This window comes from Ceratotherium simum, chromosome 2, assembly GCF_057802395.1.
Source record: "Ceratotherium simum simum isolate JZ-2026a chromosome 2, ASM5780239v1, whole genome shotgun sequence".
NCBI classification, from domain to species: Eukaryota; Metazoa; Chordata; class Mammalia; order Perissodactyla; family Rhinocerotidae; genus Ceratotherium; species Ceratotherium simum.
The window spans coordinates 62,823,495-62,843,891 of record NC_141901.1 but is presented as its reverse complement, the minus strand read 5'-3'; the positions used below and the strand labels follow the sequence as shown (position 1 = coordinate 62,843,891).

Below are 20,397 nucleotides of genomic sequence, written 5' to 3'. Positions count from 1 at the left end.
AATACAAAAATCCTTAAACTTCATTCCTAACCCAGTAGTTCCAAATTCTTCAACTGGAGCTTTCCATTAAACTCACACAGCATTTTTTACCCACTGATATTCTAAGACCATAAGGACTTCTGAGCACTGTGGCCCAAGCATCAGGGCTGCTTGCTCCACAGTCTGGACTACTGAAGATGCCCTTCCTACTCCAAGCCTATCCAAAGCCAGCAGCCGTTTGTATTGCCCAGGAAATAGACCGGAATAACATTCATAAGTGTGAAATATGCCACCTCTAAAACTTAATAGGTCTACCAAATGTTATCCTCCTTTCTTAGTGGTGGAAGATGTGAGATGCAGTAATTTTTTTTCTTTACTTTGGAAGAAATGTCCAGACCTGAAACAGACAACTGGACCCTTAAAATCTTCACTGAAAGAACAGGTCCTGAATTTTCATATATTTTATCTCCAATTCTCTGTAGCACATGTGACTTATCATTGCCTCCAACATTGTTAACACATTGTCATCACCCAGTTTAACATGATGTCATCAGCATAGAGGACAAGTGTGATATTCTGCAGAATGGCCAGATGGTACAAGATCCTTTGACTATATCATGACAGAAGGCAGGAGAGCTAACACAGCCCTGGGGCTAGACCATAAATATATACTTCTTTCTCTCCTAAGTGAATTTGAAATGTTCCTAATCCTCTTTCCTGATAGGGATGGAAAGAATGGATTGACCAGATCAATGACTGTATACCATGTACCTGAGGTCATGTTAATCTGCTGTCACAAAAATACCACATCTGAAACAGGAGCAGCAGTAGTGGGTGAGTTTATATTCTCCTCCAGGATCTAATTATACCCTTTATGTCTTTAAGGGTGGCTCAAATATCTGCCACCACCTCACTCCCACTGCCATGATGCAAGATTGTTTTTGTTCACAATCTTGACTGGGGAGTGTTAATTTTAGAGTCTTTGACTTGGCTTTTCCTACTGTGATAGCTCTTATACCATAGATTAAAGGAACTTACAAGGGGAATTGTGCCAAGAATCAAGTATGCCCATTACAATTATACATTCAAGGACTGAGTATGGGGGGGTCCATAAGGTGAGTTAGACCTGGACCATGTACCTATTTCTTATCTCACTTCTATAAACTCCCATCCTTAAAGGAGGTGGGAGGGATCCATGGCTTTGGTTTCCAAGTTATCAATGTCACTTCAAAATTTTTTGATATTCCCTTTTCACTCTGCATGGTTACTTGTGGCATAAACACCATATACCCATGGTATTGCATGGTCCTTCCTCCTGGGGATCTGATCTCTTCTTTAATCAATGCTACTTTAAGTCTGAGAACTGGCTTAATTCTGTAAACCAGCTAAGGAATTATTGAGAAAGCTGTACTTGGTCTCTAGGTCATCCATCCTTAGATTTTTGTTGTTGCCATAGACTGAATATAGACTTGTTGGATACCCTTGTATCTTGCCTCTATTGGTGACATGTTTTGTTAAACGTCTCCATAGCATTCCGTAGACCAGACCTCTACTAGCCACTTCAACCTTGCCACTTGTCACAAAATTGCACCCACCCACTGTGCTTTTCACAGTGAAATACCACTACCTGGCCTCTATTATTTTGGGATATAACTACCCCGATTGCTATCATCAGGGAGCTTAGTTTTGTAATAGCTTCTTCTACCATGAGCCCTGGCCTGTAGAGGACTGCTCCTACTGAGCTCTCCTGCAATGCTGATGCCCTTCCTAGCAGTGCATCTCTTTGGTAAATGGAGTGTCCTTCATGTCCTCCCACAGACCATGGCCCCCTGGTGTGTATTCTAGTCTTAGGAAGTATATCCATTTTAGTATGCCCATTTCTCTGAGCCTTTTGATGCATTCTTCCACTGTCTTCCACAGAAGATCTAGCATTTCTATTTCATTTAGTATGGATCATAGCTTTCTCTATGCTTCTAGGACCTATCATAGCACCATTTCCTTGAGTTTTTGCAGGTTTAAACCCTGTAACACAGGAGAGTGCTCCTATATGGGTAAATTCTCTCTTATTCAACTTTATGCTCTGCCTCCTTCATCTAGCAAACTCCAGGTCCATGTATACACTTCCAACTCCTGATTGTACAAGGTCTCACAGCCATTCAAAGAGGATATCACCTCCTTCCTCAGCAGGGCTGCGCTTCCTGACTGGGTTATAATGGGATAAAAAAGTTATGCTGTGGTGCCCAGAAAAGGAGAGCGGTGTGCATGTTTTCTTGTAGGGAGGAGACCTCTGCATTGTCTTCAAGAAAAGAGGTACAGAATAGTAGAACATGATAGAGTGAGATAATTCTATGTGCCCAAGGGGTTCAGAGGAATCTGAGAATTCGTGATTTTCTGGAACATTGAGTCAGATATACCCATCCTATATCTCAACTCCTTACTTTTCTCCAATCAGGGCTCTGGCTGGTATACCAGACTTTCCCAAATTGAATATTCAGCCTCCTCTGGAACTCTGTTATAATTATGTGCTGGACCTGATGCTCAGATTTTTCCGCCGTATACTTGCAAAAAAAATGAAGGCACTTGATTTACTACCAAGGAGACCTTCTGGCTTTTATGCATAGTCTTTAGTTGGTGATTAATCATTTCATACTTAGAATTTCCTTTTATTTCTCCAATATATCAATTACCTCCAGCAGCAGCAATTCATGGTTCTTACTTCCCCTGAACTTCTGATATGCCTGAGATATCACACCTGCTTCCATCAGTATTCAATCCCAGTTTATTACAGATGAAAGTTTTAACAGTCGAACATTTACATGATGCCAGGGGTTAATCATGCTTTATCTATCACGAGTAATGGGGTCCTCATTGCCAGATGATCAACTGATGATTCAGCTCCAAAATCCCATTATAGTTCTTGCTTCTTTGAACCACTTCTGACATCAACCCTCTTAGGTAAGGTTTCCAGGAAGTAGACTTAAACAGAGATTTGCTTGTAGGATGTTTATTGGAGACTGCCTTCAAGATAAACATCTTTGGAAGAATAAAGGCAGTAAGATTAGACTGGCAGAATCATTCAACTGCAATCCAGGGAGCTCTGAAGCTGGGATGGACCTTAAGAATTGCCTGGAATTGCGATAGTGTGGCATTTACACTTCTGCTGCGTCACTGGATGCAGATTGCCCACGAGAAGAAGAAGCTCTTTTCTTGGTATTAGAGAGATCACAGGAGTGGCAACGCTTAGGAATTGGCAGAAATCTTGCAAAGGGCGGGTGATTTCCACAGGGTATTCCATAAAGCCTCATTCTGGATCTTCAGGGTCTTGGAAATCCCAAATGATATATAAGTTGTATGTATCTTCTTTTTGGTGTTTTTGATTTCTTAGGCATACCTGAAAATGACACGTTATTATCATTATAAAATCCCTATCATTATAATTATTTTAGAAATTTCAAAGGCAAAATGTCAAAATCAAGTCTCCAATGATATCAGCATTCCTTGTAACATGTTGGAATTTATTTGACTAACTCCCATCAAAACATTAGCCTATTATAGTTTTCTCAAATGTATATGTCATAATTCTCTTTGGAGAACCATAAAAAACATTTATTGATAACTCAGATGCAAATTCAGATTAGAGGTATGCAAAAATATTTCATACTGGGAAATAGTATAAGTTTCTATATGTTCTTTTCCCATGTTAGTTTTTTCTACTTGTAAGAAAATGAAAACCTCAATGAACTTCAAGGTGGCAGACAGAGAAAGTGTGAAGATTCATAATGGAACTCAGATTTTCTGTTTCCTGCCTACATGTTCCAATAACTGGATTTCCTTGGTTTTCACTATATCTTTATAAGCATTAAATTAAATTAAATTACCCTAAAATTTTAAGATAAACACATTCAATCATTCTGACAATATTTGAATTAAATAGTGGTTTTTAACTCTGTAAGTCTACTTTTTTATATTGTTTTAAGTAGCATGGTTTTAAATGTGTGTAATGAACAAAATAATATGACTCCCATTTGTTTTTGGATTGCTAATGAGAATAAATTGTGTATAAAATGTGATTATTAGGGGCTGGCCCAGTGGTGTAGTGGTTAAGTTCACACGCTCCGTTTCTGTGGCCCGGGGTTCGCAGGTTCAGATCCCAGGCATGGACCTACACACCGCTCATCAAGCCATGCTGTGGTGGCATCCCACATACAAAATAGAGGAATATCGACACAGACGTTATCTCAGGGCCAATCTTCCTCACCAAAAAAAAAAAAAAACACACCTGTAATTATTAGTCCTTTTTATTTCTTTTTGTCTAGATTTTATGTTCATATCTATCCCTCTTTATGGGAGTTTCAAGTATTACCAAAAGCTTGTCAACATTCATTGAATACTTCCTGTGTTTCTGTCACTGTTTTATGTACTTAACACATCATAACTCATTTTCCTCACACTTCCATAAGGTAGATCCTATAGTATTCCCATTTTCCAGATGAAGAACAAGACAGAGATTAAAAGACTTGCCTGAGATCATGAACCTTAAACTAGGAATATTGTTCCCTCATTTGTGCAAAGGGATGGCTGATTCTCATCCTGAAGTCTCTGCTCAAATGTCACTTCTTCGAAAAGACATTTCCTGATCATTTTAGCTATTGCAGAGTCCTACAATCTACTTCATAGAAATTATCATAATCTGTAATCATGTTGTTCACTTATGTGTTTACTTGTCTATTTTCTATCTTGTCAATCAGATTGCAAGCTTCATGAAGGGAGAAACTTTCCTTGTCTGCTGCTGTGTCATAAATATTCATCAGGTAGTAAGGGGCTCATTAAATATTTCACAAATGAATGAATAAATACGCCATTGTAATAGCGTGTGGGATAGGTCTCCATCATACTTCTTCATTTAAAACAAACGTTATCTGACATTTTCACTCTTTTATTTTTCCAGATAAACTTCAGAATCATTTTGATCAAGTTTGACTGAAATTGTAGTAAATCTTTAAATTAATTTAATATGAATGGATTTCTTTTGCAAAATTTATTTTTTTAATCTAAGAACATATTATGTCTTTAATGTAAGTTTTATTTTTCCTGACTTTCAGGTGTTGTTTTATTTTCTTCATAGAGCTTTCTCCCATTTATCAATATGTCCACCCATTTGTGTTCATTATTGTTGTGGTCTAATTAATGGTAAGAGCAGTACTAGTAGCAGCATTCTTGGTGGTGGTGTTAAGGGAAGAAACAGAGTAGGAATAAGAGTCCCAAGAGTTGGAATTAGTGTAGGAGCAGTAGGAATTGTTGCCATATTAATGGGATTTCCTCCCACTTTCGTGTAATCAATTACCTGAATTAAATTATTTCTGTTTTAAATGCTTAATTGTTGTCTTACTGGTTGGATCCTGATAGAGGGTTTGGTGAATTATTACCTTGGCTAGAAATGTCTAAACAATTTTAAAATTACACTAATTTCCATGTAAATATCTATATTGACAAATAAAATTCTACCCATGCTGAGTTTATGGAAAACTTAAGTGAAATATGAAAATATTTAAGAATACATTGGGTGCCTGAAATTTTTTTGGAAATAGAGAGAATATAAATGAAAACCCTTCTTTAAAAGGCTTTAAGTGGTGCTTGTCAAGCAACCCATGAAACACATTAAATTTTACGTAAAACTAAATGATTTCAATCATTCCATAAGTGGCTGGGAAATTATAAATACACAATTTTCAAAATTAAAGTTGAAGATTTCTATTGAAATTCCATGTAAAAGTGAGTAAAATCTTTCCATAAGTAGAAAGTAAAGAGCTGTTTGATGAAACCCACAGCTTCTTCTTTTTTTTTTTAAAGTCACATTTGTTTACAAACTTATATAAATTTCAGGTGTACATCATTATACTTCACCTTCTATATAGATTGTATGGTTTTCACCATCAAAAGTCTAGTTCCCTCTGTCACTGTATATATATATGCCCCTTTATCCCTTTCACCCTGCTCTCACTCTCTTCCCCTCTGGTAACCACCAATCTGTTCTTCATCTTTAGGTGCTTGTTTGTTTATTTATCTTCCACATATGAGTGAAGTCGTATGGTAAATGTCTTTCTCCATCTGACTTATTTCACTTAGCATAATCCCCTCAAGGTCCATCTATGTTGTCTTTTTTTATGGCTGAGTAGTATTCCATTGTGTATATATACCACATCTTCTTTGTCTATTCATCCGTTGATGGGCACTTCCAAGACTTGGCTATTGCGAATAATGCTGCAATGAACATAGGGGTGCATATATCTTTTTGAATTAGTGTTTTCATGTTCTTTGGATAAATACCCAGAGGTGGAATAGCTGGATCATATGGTATTTTTATTTTTAATTTTTTTAGAAATCTCCATACTGTTTTCCATAATGGCTACACAACTTTACCTTTCCATCAGCAGTATATGAGGTTTTCTTTTTCTCCACATTCTCGCCAACACTCATTTCTCATCTTTTTAATAACAGCCATTCTGACAGATGTGAGGTGATATCTCATTGTAGTTTTGATTTACATTTTCCTGGTAATTAGTGATGTTGAACATATTTTCATGTGTCTGTTGGCCATCTGTATCTCTTCTTTGGAAAAATGTCCTCTACCCATTTTTTTTTTTAAATGCAACTTGTTAACATTTTTTTTTTTTGAGGAAGATTAGCCCTGAGCTAACATCTCTTGTCAATCTTCCTCTTTTTCTTTTTTTCTACCCAAAGCCCCAATACATAGTCGTGTATCATAGTTATAGAGTTGTAGCTCTTCTATGTGGGATGCTGCCCCAGCATGACTTGATAAGTGATGAATAGTTCCGTGCCCAGGATCTGAACTGGCAGACCCCAGGCCACTGAAGCAGAACGTGCAAACTCAACCACCTCATCACCGGGCTGGCCCCTCTATTTTTTACTTCGGTGGTTTGTTTTTTTGTTGTTGAGATGTATGAGTTCTTTGTATATTTTGAAAGTTAACTCCTTATCAGATATATGATTTTCAGATATCTTCTCCCATTGGTAGTTGTCTTTTCTTTTTGTTAATGGTTTCCTTTGCCGTGCAGAAGCTTTTCAGTTTGATGTAGTCCCATTTGTTTATTTTTTCTTTTGTTTCCCTTGCCTGAAGAGACATGATATTCAAAAAGGTAATACTAAGACTGATGTCAAAGAGTGTACTGCCTGTGTTTTCTTCTAGGAGTTTTATGGTTTCAGGTCTTACATTGAAGTCTTTAATCCATTTTGAGTTAATTTTTGTCTATGGTGTAAGGTATTGGTTTACTTTCATTCTTTTGCATGTGGCTGTCCAGTTTCCCAGTGCCATTTATTGAAGAGACTTTCCTTTCTCCATTGTATGTTCTTGACTCCTTTGTCGAAAATTAACTGTCTATCGATGTGTGAATTTATTTCTGGGCTCTCGATTCTGTTCCATTGATCTGTGTGTCTGTTTTTGTGCCAGTACCATGCTGTTTTGATTACTATAGCTTTGTAGTATATTTTGAAATCAGAGCGTGTGATACGTGTAGCTTTGTTCATTTTCTCAGGATTGTTTTGGCTACTCACGAATTTTGCTGTTCCGTATCCATTTTAGGATTCTTTGTTTTATTTCTGTGAAAAATGTTGGGATTCTGATTGAGATTGCATTGCATCTGTAGATTACTTTAGGTAATATGGGCGTTTTAACTGTTTATTCTTCCAAGCCAAGACCACAGAATATCTTTCCATTTCTTTATGTCTTCTTCAATTTCTTTCAATAATGTCTTATAGTTTTCAGTGTACAGTTCTTTCCCCTCCTTGGTTAAATTTATTCCTAGGCATTTTATTATTTTTTTGCAATGTAAATGGGATTGTATTCTTGATTTTTCTTTATGCTGGTTTTTTCTTAGTGCACAGAAATGCGACTGATTTTTGTGTGTTGATTTTGTACTATGTAACTTGATTGTGTTCATTAATTATTTCTAATAGCCTTTTTTCAGATTCTTTAGGGTTTTCTATAAATAGAATCATGTCATCCACAAATAGTGACAGTTTTACTTCTTACTTTCCAATTTGATACATTTTATTTCTTTCTCTTGCCTAATTGCTCTGACGAGGATTTCCAATACTATGTTGAATAAAAGTGGTGAGAGTGGGCTTTCTTGTCTTGTTCTTGTTCGAGACATGGCTTTCAGTTTTTCACTGTTGAATAAGTTGTTGGCTGTGGGTTTGTCATATATGGCCTTTATTATGTTGAGGTACTTTCCTTCTATACTCACTTTGTTGAGAGTTTTTATCATAAATGAGTGTTGAATCATGTCAAAGGATTTCTCTGCATCTGTTGAGATGATCATGTGATTTTTCTTCATTTTGTTAATGTGGTGTACCACATTGATTGATATGCAGTTGTAAAACCATCCCTGTGTCCCTGGAGTAAATCCCACTTGATCATGGTGTCTGATGCTTTTAATGTATTGTTGTATTCGATTTGCTTATATTTTGTTAAGGATTTTTGCATCGATGTTCATCAGCAATATTGGCCTGTAATTTTCTTTTTTGTGTTGTCCTTGTCTGGTTTTGGTATCAGGGTATTGTTGGCCTCATAAAATGAGTTAGGAAGCATCCCATACTCTTCAATTTTTTGGAAGAGTTTGAGAAGGATAGGTATTAAATCTTTGAATGTTTGGTAGAATTCACCAGAGAGGCCATCTGATCCTGTACTTTCGTTTTTTGGAAGATTTTTGATTACTGTTTCAATCTCTTTACTAATGATTGGTCTATTGAGAGTCTCTATTTATTCTTGATTCACTTTCAGGAGACTGTATGATTCTAAGAATTTATCTATTTTTTCTAGGTATCCAATTTGTTGGAGTATAGCTTTTCATAATATTCTCTTTGTATTCCTTTGTATTTCTGTGGTATCTGTTGTAATTTCTCCTCTTTCATTTCTGATTTTATTCATTTGAGCCTTCTCTCTTTTTGCCTTAGTGTGTCTAGCTAAGGGTTTATCAATTTTGTTTATCTTTTCAAAGAATCAGTTCTTAATTTCTTTGATTCTTTCTATGTTCTTTTTATTCTCTATTTCATTTATTTCCACTCTGATTTTTATTATTTTTTTCCTGCTACTAAGTTTGGGCTTCATTTGTTCTTCTTTTTCTAGTTCTTTTATGTGTAATGTTAGATTGTTTATTTGAGATATTTCTTTCTTCTTGGGGTAGGTCTGCATTGCTATAAAATTCCCTCTTAGTACCACTTTTGCTGCATGTCATAAGTTTGGTATGTTGTATTTTCATTTTCATTTGTCTCTAGGTGTTTTTTTATTTCTCCTTTGATTTCTTCATTGATCCAATAGTTGTTCAGTAGCATGTTTTTAAGTCTCTACATATGTTTGACTTTTCCAGCTTTCTTCTTGTAGTTGATTTCTAGTTTCATAACATTGTGGTCAGACATATGCTTGATATGATTTCAATCTTCTTGAGTTTATTGAGGCTTGTTTTGTTTTCCAACAGATGGTCTACTTTTGAGAATGTTCCATGTGCACTCGAGAAGAAAGTATATTCTGCTGCTTTTGGATGGAATGTTCTGTATATATATTTGTTAAGTCCATCTGGTCTAGTGTTTCACTTAAAGCCACTGTTTTCTTGTTTACTTTCTGCTGGATGATCTAGCCATTGAGGTAAGTGGGGTATTAAGGTCCCCTATTATTATTGTGTTACTGTTGATTTCTGCCTTTAGGTCTGTCAGTAGTTGCTTTATATGCTTTGCTGCCCCATGTTAGGTGCATGTATATTAATAAGTGTTATGTCTTCTTGGTGGAATGTCCCTTTTATCATTATATAATGTTCATCTTTGTCTCTTGTTACATTTTTTGGCTTGAAGTCTATTTTTCCTGATATAATTAGGGTGACACCTGCTTTCTTTTGGTTGCCATTTTCTTGGAGTATCATCTTCCGTCCCTTCACTCTGAGCCTATGTTTGTCTTTATAGCTGAGATAGGTCTCCTGGGGGCAGCATATTGTTGAGTCTTGCTTTATAATCCATCCAGCCACTCTGTGTCTTTTTTTTTCTTCTCTGAATTCATTTATTTAGAGATAGAACACAGCCCTTCAAAATCATGAAACACAGTGTCAACACAGAATAAAGGTGGGGAATTGAGTTGTTATATTTCATTTATATTAATAAATATCTTAAAAGAAGCAAATGTAGATTTTACAATTCATTAAGACACCAATGACACAAGTAACTAAGAGTTTCTATCTAAGCTAACTATCATAATGCTTGATTTTCAGGTTGAAAGATTATAATAACCTATACATTTCAATTGTATGGCAACAAATACAAAAGCATTTTAAACATCTTTTGAACTATATAGTGTACTGTAAGCAGGAGTTTATTGTACATCAATCCATCATTCTCCTGGCCTTGGTTTATGGGTGGAGGCGTCCTGGACACCAGCAATCCACATCACATAAATTGTCCACCATTAATAAGGTGTAAACTCTATTATGCATTTCTTATGAACAGAAATTATTTTTGAATACCAGAAAGAATGCCAGCTATTTTTAGCAGACTTGGGATTTCGCAGCTTGGCCACTAATTAGCTATCTAAACTCTTTAAGTCTGTGTTTCTGTTTCTTCATTTTTCAAATGAGAGAACTGGACTAGATTTTGTCTAAGTATCTACTGAAGCCTAATATTTTGCAGTTTCTTCCTGTCCTGAAAAGTTTACCACCTTTGATTTTCAAAACGAACGTTCAAAGTGATTTTCAACAACTTCCTTCTAACCCACTATTACCCTTTGCAAAACTTTTGTCTAAATCCTTCAGAGTTCCTAACATCTCCATTGAACCCATACTTTTGCATATGTTTATAATGACCAAAACAAAGTTCACTATGTTGGCAAGGAAGGCCACCCCTATCCAGGGAAGATTACAGCCTAACTGGCTATTCCATTTAGTACCCACCATCACCAATCTGACTTTCTTTGAAGGCTCTGTGTCTCAATCTCCATCATAACCGACACTGTTGTCCAACAAACACTCCCTACCTGTATAAGTTCCTCATCTTCCTATCAAGGGAAAAACCTAAAAAGATTTGTCAGACAACTGACATTTAAGTGGCTTGTTTATACAGCTTTGGAATAGCCACATTCTTTGCAGTCTCCTATAGGACAAGGCACCAGATATTTCAAAAGGCAGCCATACATTACCATTTTAAAAAGCTTAAGTTCTAACATGCTTTAAAAATCAAACTGGGCCGGCCCCGTGGCTTAAAGGTTAAGTGCTCATGCTCCACTACTTAAGGGTTCAGATCTCGGGCGCGCGAGGATGCACCGCTTGTCCGGCCATGCTGAGGACGCATCCCACATACAGCAACTAGAAGGATATGCAACTATGACATACAACTATCTACTGGGGCTTTGGGGGAAAAAAAGGAGGAGGATTGGCAATAGATGTTAGCTCAGAGTCAGTCTTCCTCAGCAAAAAGAGGAGGATTAGCATGGATGTTAGCTCATGGCTGATCTTCCTCACACACACACACACAAAATCAAACTGTCAGGCAGTTTGGTTTTCACTCTTATTTTCACAGGTACAGAGCAAAGGATAAACCTAACAATGTCCACTTTTCCTAACTCACCACCATACTCATAAAACTCTCCCTTTGTAACTCATTCTAAAACATGTATCAGTGCGCTTGGCAAGAATATGATGAATAAAGTGGCAAGCGGTAAAATCTAATTCATGCCAGAACACTGGAGAAGTTACATGAGAAGCCACACATACACAACGTTACAAAAGTTGGGAATACCGTTAATTTCAAATAAGCAATGATCAAAGTGAGACTTTTATGCCAGAAGTCCTGTTCAATCAAAATCAGGATTTGTAAGAACAAGTGGTGCCACCAGTGCCCAAACATATAGCACGATGCCAATCCAACTAGAAGAGATTTTCACCCAGACAGCTGTCCACTGACTTTTCATCTCACGAGAAGGCTCATACCTGTGTCAGTTGGTAAGAGTCATCATGATATAAAATGAGGCCAGGAAAAGCATGAAGTGAAAGAAGGAATAACTGTAAGCAACACCATCCTTTTCATTATCTACAGCTCGATGAACATCATCTCCATCCTCCAAGTGATCCATCACTTCTGGCTCAACCATCTTCTACTAATGTTGATTCATCATTTGTTAGAGTCAGTTTATTAACCTGACTATTGTTTGAGGTATGGATGCTTCAATAAAACACACACAATAAAAAGAGGATTAGTCCTATAATTCCTTGAGCATGCCACCACTGGACACACTGTCCCTCCTTTAGGATAGTGCTGGTTGTATTGTACCCCATTATGCTTAGTAGACTTGGGTTGCAATTTGTTTCTGGTTCATTGGTCATAGCAGACCATGTCAAATACATTGTGTAGACTGTAATTACTAAAGACTGTAACAAACCAGATCTTGGTTGTGATTCTTGGATTTTTGGCAGTATAGACATTACAGAAGCACCAAGGCAGAGGAACATGTTGACACTGACGACCACTTTATTTTCTGAACAAATGGCTGGATGAGTATAATAAACAAAGAATAGGAGGATAGCAACTAAAGACAGCAGATAATTCATAGCTGTAGCTGATAACAAAGTTGTGTAGCAACACCTTGAGTTCCCTTCTTCCATTTATTCAACCCATGATTCATTCCACAAATGGGCAAAATCAATAAGTAAGACTAGCTGTATGAGGATGAAGCAAAAGGCACCTGCCATCCTTACATAAAACCACAGAGTTGTAAAAGTTCCTTCTGGAATGAAGAAAGCCCCAATAATAATTACAATTGCTGCAGCAAATTTAAAGAACCAGAATCCATTGTGCACTGCAGCTCTAGGATCACTGCTGCTCTTCACTTTGATCATTAGTAGAGAGAGGAGAAGCTACAACATAGCCAAGTCAAAACACAAGTGGTATACAGCTTTATAGCCAACCAGAATATTACATGGGACAACACCTTTCTCATTCTCACAGAATCCGGGAATCTTATTCAGTTGTTCTTCCATTCCTGGTATCAACACTACACAAGCAACACACACTCCAACAAGCAAGAAAAGTGCATAGATCAACCTCGTTACAGTGGAGTTGTTTCTACTAGGACAGCATTGGCACAGCAAACATGGGGCACTGCCACACAAACATGGTATCCAGCTCACCATGGAGCACAGCCCCAGGATGTCGCAGGAGCAGCGGACTCCGACAAAATGGAGACAGCCACTCTGTGTCTTTTGATAGGTGAATTCAAACTATTTACATTTAGAGTGATTACTGATATATGAGGGCTTAATATTGCCATTTTATCTTTTGTTTACTGGTTGTTCTATATTTCCATTGTTTCTTTTTCCTTATATTTCTGTCTGCCATTTCAGTTTGGTGGTTTTCTGTGATGTTTTTCTCAATTTCCTCTTTATTTATGGTTTATGATTGTGCTCTGATTTTTGTTTTATGGTTACCATGAGGTTTGTATAGAAGACCATGTGGATGAGATTGTCCTTTTTCTGCTGAGAGCAGGTTATTTCTGTTAGCTTACATAGGTTCCATCCTTTTCCTCTTCTTCCTCTATGTTTTTGTTATCACAAATTATCCCTTTTTGTAACGTGAGTTTGTTACCAAATTGAAGCGGTTATAGTTATTTTTGCTGTTTTCTTTCCTTGTAGCCTTTATGTTATAATTAAGTGTTTATTAACCAATTCTGATATAGAGACACAATTTTCTAATTCCATCTGTCTATTTACCACCTTGCTCAAAGCTTTGTATATCTTGGCTTTTTGTTTAAGGTAGGAGGGCTCCTTTCAACATTTCTTGAAAGGCAGATCTAGTGGCCATGAAATTCCTCAGCTTTTGGTTGTCTGGGAAATCCTTTATTTCTCCTTCATATCTGAAGAGTAACTTTGCTGGATAGAGTATTCTTGGATGATAGTTTTTCTCTTTCAATATTTTGAATATATCATTTCACTCTCTCCTAGCTTGTAGAGTTTCTGCTGAGAAATATGCTGATAGATTAATGGGGGTTCCTTTGTAAGTTATTTTCTTCTCTCTGGCTACTCTTAATATTCTTTCTTTGTTATTGGTTTTGACAGTTTTAATATAATGTGCCTTGGAGAGGTTCTTATTGCATTGAGATAATTAGGAGTTCTATTAGCTTCATGTACTTATATATCCAGTTCCTTCTGAGGTTTGGAAAGTTCTCAGCTATTATTTCTTTAAATAAGCTCTCTGCTACTTTTTCCTCTCTTCTCCTTCTGGGATACTCATTATCCTTCTGTTGCTTTTCCTAATTGAGTTGGGGAATTCTCATAGAATTTTTTCATTTTTAATAAAATCTTAGTTCTCTCTCTTCTTCCACGTGAATCATTTCTAGATTTCTATCTTCGAGTTCACTAATTCTCTCTTCCATATGGTCTGCTCTATTTTCAATGTTTTCTACTTTATTTTTCATCTCATTAATTGTGTTCTTCATTTCCAGAATTTGTGTTTGGTCTTTTTTTTAGAGTTTCAATCTCTTTGGTGAAGTACTCCTTCTGTTCATTAATTTTATTCCTGAGCACATTCAACTGTCTTTCTGAGTTTTCTTGTACCATACTGAGTTTCTTCCTGACAGCTATTTTGAATTTCCTGTCAGTTAGAATACAATATTCTGTGACTATAAAGTTTGGTTTATGGAGTGTTGCCATTTTCTTTCTGTTCTACCATGTTACTGTAGTTCTTCATGGAGCCTGATGAGTTGATCCTATGCTGGCACATTTGTGGTAGTAAACACCTTTCTGATCTGGGTGAAGCTTTGGTTACTTTGATTCTGAGATTCTCCTGGTTGTATTTGAGAGCCTACACTTTCCACTCTCCACTGCTTCTGCCAGATGTGTCATCAGTGCCCTCCTTGTGCTGCTTGTGCCTCCAAGGTTGCTGGTACCTTGCTGCTTATGATGCCACTGCAGCCATAGGTGTCACCATGGGGGTTACCAGACGGCAAACACCTCTGCTGCTTCTGGGGTCACCTGGGTCTGGTGTTCCCCCAATGGCTCTCCACGGGCTCAGGTGCTGCTGCCATGTGTACCACTTGCGCTACTGCTCCCAAGTTATCTGAGGGTGCTGGCAGCACCACTGCCAGGGCACCGGGTTCATGAGTGTCACTCCTGTTGCCAGGAGCCTGGGGTCTTGTATGCAGTCCTTACTGCTGGTAGAGCTGGTGTCAGGGGTGCCACTACTGGGGGCTGGGTCATGGATACTGCTGTGGCTCCTGAAGCCTCACGTTGCAAGTGCCACCTGCCACTGCTGCGGGAGGGGTTGGGGCTGAGCCATGAGTGGTGTTGCTGCTCCTGCAGCCTCTGGTCTCTGGCTCCAGCATGCTTTTTGAAACCTCAGTTCAGGGCACCATTGCATCCGCCAGGGTTATCCATATTTTGGGTGCAGCCTTTGTTGCTGGAAAGATCAGTGTGGGGTCGATGCTGTCTGGAGAGGCAGAGGGGGCTGCGTTGCTGCCACTGCTGTGTTTCCTGAAGCTTTAGGTCACGGGTGCCACCCACCACCACTAGGGGAGGGGCAGAGGCTAAGCTGCAAGTGCCATTGGTGCTCCTGCAGCTTCTGATCTCAGGCACTGGTGTGCTTTTTATAACCTCAGGTTAGGGTGCTACCACCACTGTGGGAGGTATACATGTTTTGGAGTGTGGCTGCAGGGGACAAGGGAGGGGTGGCTTCCCTAGTTTCACTGCCTCCTGGAGGTCTAGTCCACCTATGGTCAGAGTACAGACTTATAGATCTCTCAGGCATTCTGGTGTGCTGTTCAGGGAGCCCTTTGTTGGTCAATGGATGTCCTACTGGTTGTAACTCAGAGGGGAGAGACAAAGGAAACAACTCTCCCTGTCATGATGCTGATGTTACTCCTCCACAGCTTATTCTTGTCTGCCAGATAGCAAAACCACCAGCAAGTTTAGACAAATTACAATCATAATAAATGTAGGCAGGTTTGTGATGCAAGTGGAAAACACCACATGAATAACATCTTGGAAAAAAAATGCACACAAATTTGTGTCTCTCTCATGAAAAAAGAAGCCTAGACTTCCCAATTAAAAACAAATCTTAGAAAACAAAAAAGCATTTGGAATATTCTAATGACCTAAATGAAGATAAATTTAAAATGACACAAGGAAAATAATACATTTTCTCGTAGGGCTTTATATCCCAAATAAATATGTTATAATTGAATTTTCAGTTGTGATATTTTTCTCACAAATTTGGGGATGTTTCTGGTGTATAGAGTAATATTTGATCCCAAGTCTAGTTCCCTGGAGCAGAGACAACTTTGGCTATTGTCAGAGTGATTTCTTGGAGTTGCAGTTGTGAAATGCAGACATTGTGAACTTTGAGAAAGTTTCACATTATAGAAAAAATGGATAGAGCTTTGGTACAATAGAATTAGAGGAGAGAACTTTAAATGGATAAGGGGCTTCTGGAAAATGTTTAATGAGATAATTCAAACCATATGCGTAGATGAACATTGAGGCTAAGGAGGATGAAAATCTTATTTAAATGCATCATACCAACGTAACTGATGATATGTTAATAAAGATAATATAAATAAAAAAGAATGAATCTGAAAAAAGTTAAAAGTCTTTGTAAGCAATGTTTCTGACATCTAGTTTATAATTTTATATTTTTAAGTTCCATTTTTTCAGAGTATTGTATTTCGTTATTTCACACCTACTACATCTGTATATATCTCCATAATAAAATTCTGCTTAATTAAAAAAAAATAAAAGAAGATTTAATCTTTAAAAAAAACCTCTTGTACAGACAGGATATATTTAGCTTACATGTTCAGAGTAAAAATGTTATTATACCTATCCATACATTAGAAAAACATCAAGAAAATTAACTCCCCTTTTCTTTTCTTAGACAGACACACAGAGAGAAATAATAAGCATATAGATTTCTCATCCTGCAAACAACATTTTAAAAGACCAGGTTGTTTCACACCAGATTAATATTTAGAAATTATACAGATGATTCACCTTTCTCAAAGACAACTTTCACATTTTTGATAATTTCAGCAAAATCATATGTGTTTTTTAATCTGTCCACAGAATGTCCTTAGGTGTGATAATATTAAATATTGTACCATATGGAAAAAGAACAATTGGTGCTGCATTTCTTAGAAATAAAAATGACTTTTCTAATGGAATAGGCAAGTACTGTCATTCCAAATTGTTGACAAGCTCCTCCAGAGACTTTTATAATAGAACAGAATCTATAGTACAGGAGACCTTCCTGCTGAAGTGGGCTTCACTATTTCTGTTTTCCATGCATTCATATTAGCATTCAAATATAGTATCTCAGTATATATCTATAAAAATTTATTAAATATGTGTATATAATATATATATCTATATCTATGTTCATGTCTCCCCACTAGAATAAATTCTCCTTAATTACAGGAACTGTACATAATTCAAACAATATAAAATTACTAAGTGCCGTGCACCATAGAAGTGATCATTAACTCTCTGTAGATATAATAATTCTTCAGAATTATAAAGCAAACATTTTGCTAACTTATGATTTTCAGATGACTGTTACTTAAAAACTAGCTGTGATTAGCCTGTCACTTTGAAAACGGGGTAGGAGGAATACCCACTGGGTAACTCAGCTCTGATATTTCAGGCGAGCTATTTTCCCTAAAAAGGGAATTGATGGATTCCAAAGAAAAAAGAGAAAAATTTGGTCAGGATAATTTAGCACATTGAACAAACTCGAGTTTAGCAAAATATTGACTTATTTTCGACAGATAAAAATCCAAATAAAGGGCTTTATTTCATTCTACTACTTACTCAAACAACTGTAAACATTTTAAAAGCAGTTTTAAAATGGAAACATTTCTCATCTCCATAAACTCTAACAATGTGTTCCAATGACCTGAGGATCTTAGGTCTTTTCCTGACAAACACTAGTTCAATTTCTTAGGGAACAACAATTAGTGTTTTCCTTGTGACAAAACTCACACCACAAAAGAAGTAACTCATTTTCCTCCTTTCAAGAGGCTGCTATTATTATTTTGTTGTTATTATTATTCAAGTGCCCCTGCACCTATCCCAAAGCTCATTTAAAACAACAATTTTACTGATTACAAAATAAATACTCATCATAGAAAATACAAAAAATTGCATGCAATAAAATAAGAATCATCCGTAATTCTATACTCTATAGTATTTTTAATGTATTCCTCAGAAATCTGTTTCTACCCATGTTTATACATAAAGCTATAATGTGTTGTTAGATAAATTTTGAAACACACTGTACATACTGTTATAACTTGTTTTTTGATTTATCAGAATAATGTTTTCCCATGACATAGCATTTTTTTCTTCAAAAATATTTTAATTACTGCATATTATTCCATTATTCCAATGTGTCAGGACTTATTTAACCTATATGTTATTGAGTAACGGTTATTTCTTTTTTAAGTTTTATAAAATATCATCAAAAATGTACTTCTAAATCTGAAATTCTTAGGTCAAAAGGAAGATTATTAAACAATATTTTGTTATATTATTACCAAAGATTACTCCAAACATGAAAAAAAAGGGGCACTACCAACAATTAGGTAAGAGAGAGCCCTGTTCATTATGTCCACGGCAAAAGTGGCTATGGCCATGCTTCTATTAATACTCTTTACCATATTGGTGGCATTAAAAAAGGTAACTCATTGTTGCTTTAATTTTAAAATTTTTGGTTAGCAGTAGATTTGATAAGCAGTAGATTTGATAAATATGTAAATACATATTTATTTATGTGTTTACATATTTGTTTACATATTTGTTTATGTGTTTACATGTTTATCGTCTGTATTTTGAATTTGGAAATTGTTCTTGTTTGCACCTATTGCCCAGTTTTCTCTGAGGCACTGGGTCTTTCCGTTGATTCATAAGAGGTTTTTATAAATTAAAGTTGTTAACTCTTATTCTTTGCTAAATATTTGTAAACATTTTCCCGGTTCGTTGTTATTAATTTTGTCCAAGATATTTTAGATGCACAAAAATTTTAAATTTTTATAAACCCAAATCTATCCATTATTTTTTGTCTGTGGTTTTCCCCAAGAGGTCTATCTCACCCCAAGGTCATTGTTCATATATATTTACTTTTTCAGTGGTTTAATTAAAATTTTTTCTCTTTAATTATTAGACTTAATAGTGGTATATGATATGAAGTGAAGATTTAACTAAATTGTTTTTGAAATAATCTATTATCCAAATACTTTTTATTAGTTAGTTTGTCCTCAGTTTGAAATGCAACCTTTGTCATACATTTATAACTTAAATATATTTGAGTGTATTTGAGGCCTTATGTTTTATTACTTGTCTATTTTTGTTCTTTAACCACTCACGTCTATTTTTGAAGTTTTAGTCATTCATTTATTTGCTCTTCAAATATAAATTAAGTACCTACTGTGTAACAGGAACTATTCTAGGAGCTTGAGATACATCAGTGAGCAAAAGAAACAAAATTTTCTAGTCTTTGGGGAATTTCCATTCTAGCTTTATAACAGTAGAATATCTGTTAATGTTTAACTCTTAATAATATTGATAGTCTATACTGTACCATTCCTAATTTTCCACCTATAGGTAATGGTATAAGCAATGATACATATTTCAACAAACCATCCTAAACACAAAAAACATAATCCATAAGGATTCATAAACCAGGTGAATATTCTGTAAACACAGACAAGAGATTAATTGGTTAAATGATAAGTATTTAGTCTGTGTGTGAAAGAAAAAATGTTAACAGAAACCCACTCAATCTAATCTACTCAGTAAACTATAGTCTTCTAAAGGATCAAGTAGTTTGTGGAACAATTTTATCAATGTTGGTCATCACTTGTTCTCCATTTTCACAAACTACAAGACAAAACAAGAGATTTCATTTTTTTTTAATGACTGTCTTCTTTTTTTTTTATAATTTTATTTATTTATTTTTCCCCCCAAAGCCCCAGTAGATAGTTGTATGTCATAGCTGCACATCCTTCTAGTTGCTGTATGTGGGACGTGGCCCGCTGAGGCTGGAGAAGCAGTGCGTCGGTGCGCACGGGGAATCCGAACCCGGGCCGCCAGCATCGGAGCACGGGCACTTAACCGCCAAGCCACGGGGCCGGCCCAAGAGATTTCAATTTAGAGAAAATTTTACATAAAAGTTGTGAAGCACTAAAATACATCAAAAAGATATGAAATGTTTGCTGGGGACCATTAAACGTTCGTTTAACAAATATAATTCTGAAATTATTTAGACATAGTATGGAAAGAATGCAAATTAATGGACTTCAGGCTCTTTCAATATATCTATGTTATGATTTCAGTTACTTTTGATGTTTACTTTCTTTTAATTTTTGCCAAATTGGTAATT

At 36.3% G+C, this 20,397-nt stretch overlaps 1 long non-coding RNA gene and 1 pseudogene across 1 annotated transcript in view; one reads left to right on the top strand and one right to left on the bottom strand.

Annotated features, from left to right (window-relative positions):
- Window positions 1–20,397, top strand: part of LOC147918033 (uncharacterized) — a 1,004,068-nt gene that overhangs the window by 357,352 nt on the left and 626,319 nt on the right. The gene's annotated exons all lie outside the window — the stretch shown is intronic.
- The window catches only part of LOC101388803 (serine incorporator 1 pseudogene), a 242,044-nt pseudogene continuing 233,474 nt past the window's right edge, over window positions 11,828–20,397 (bottom strand).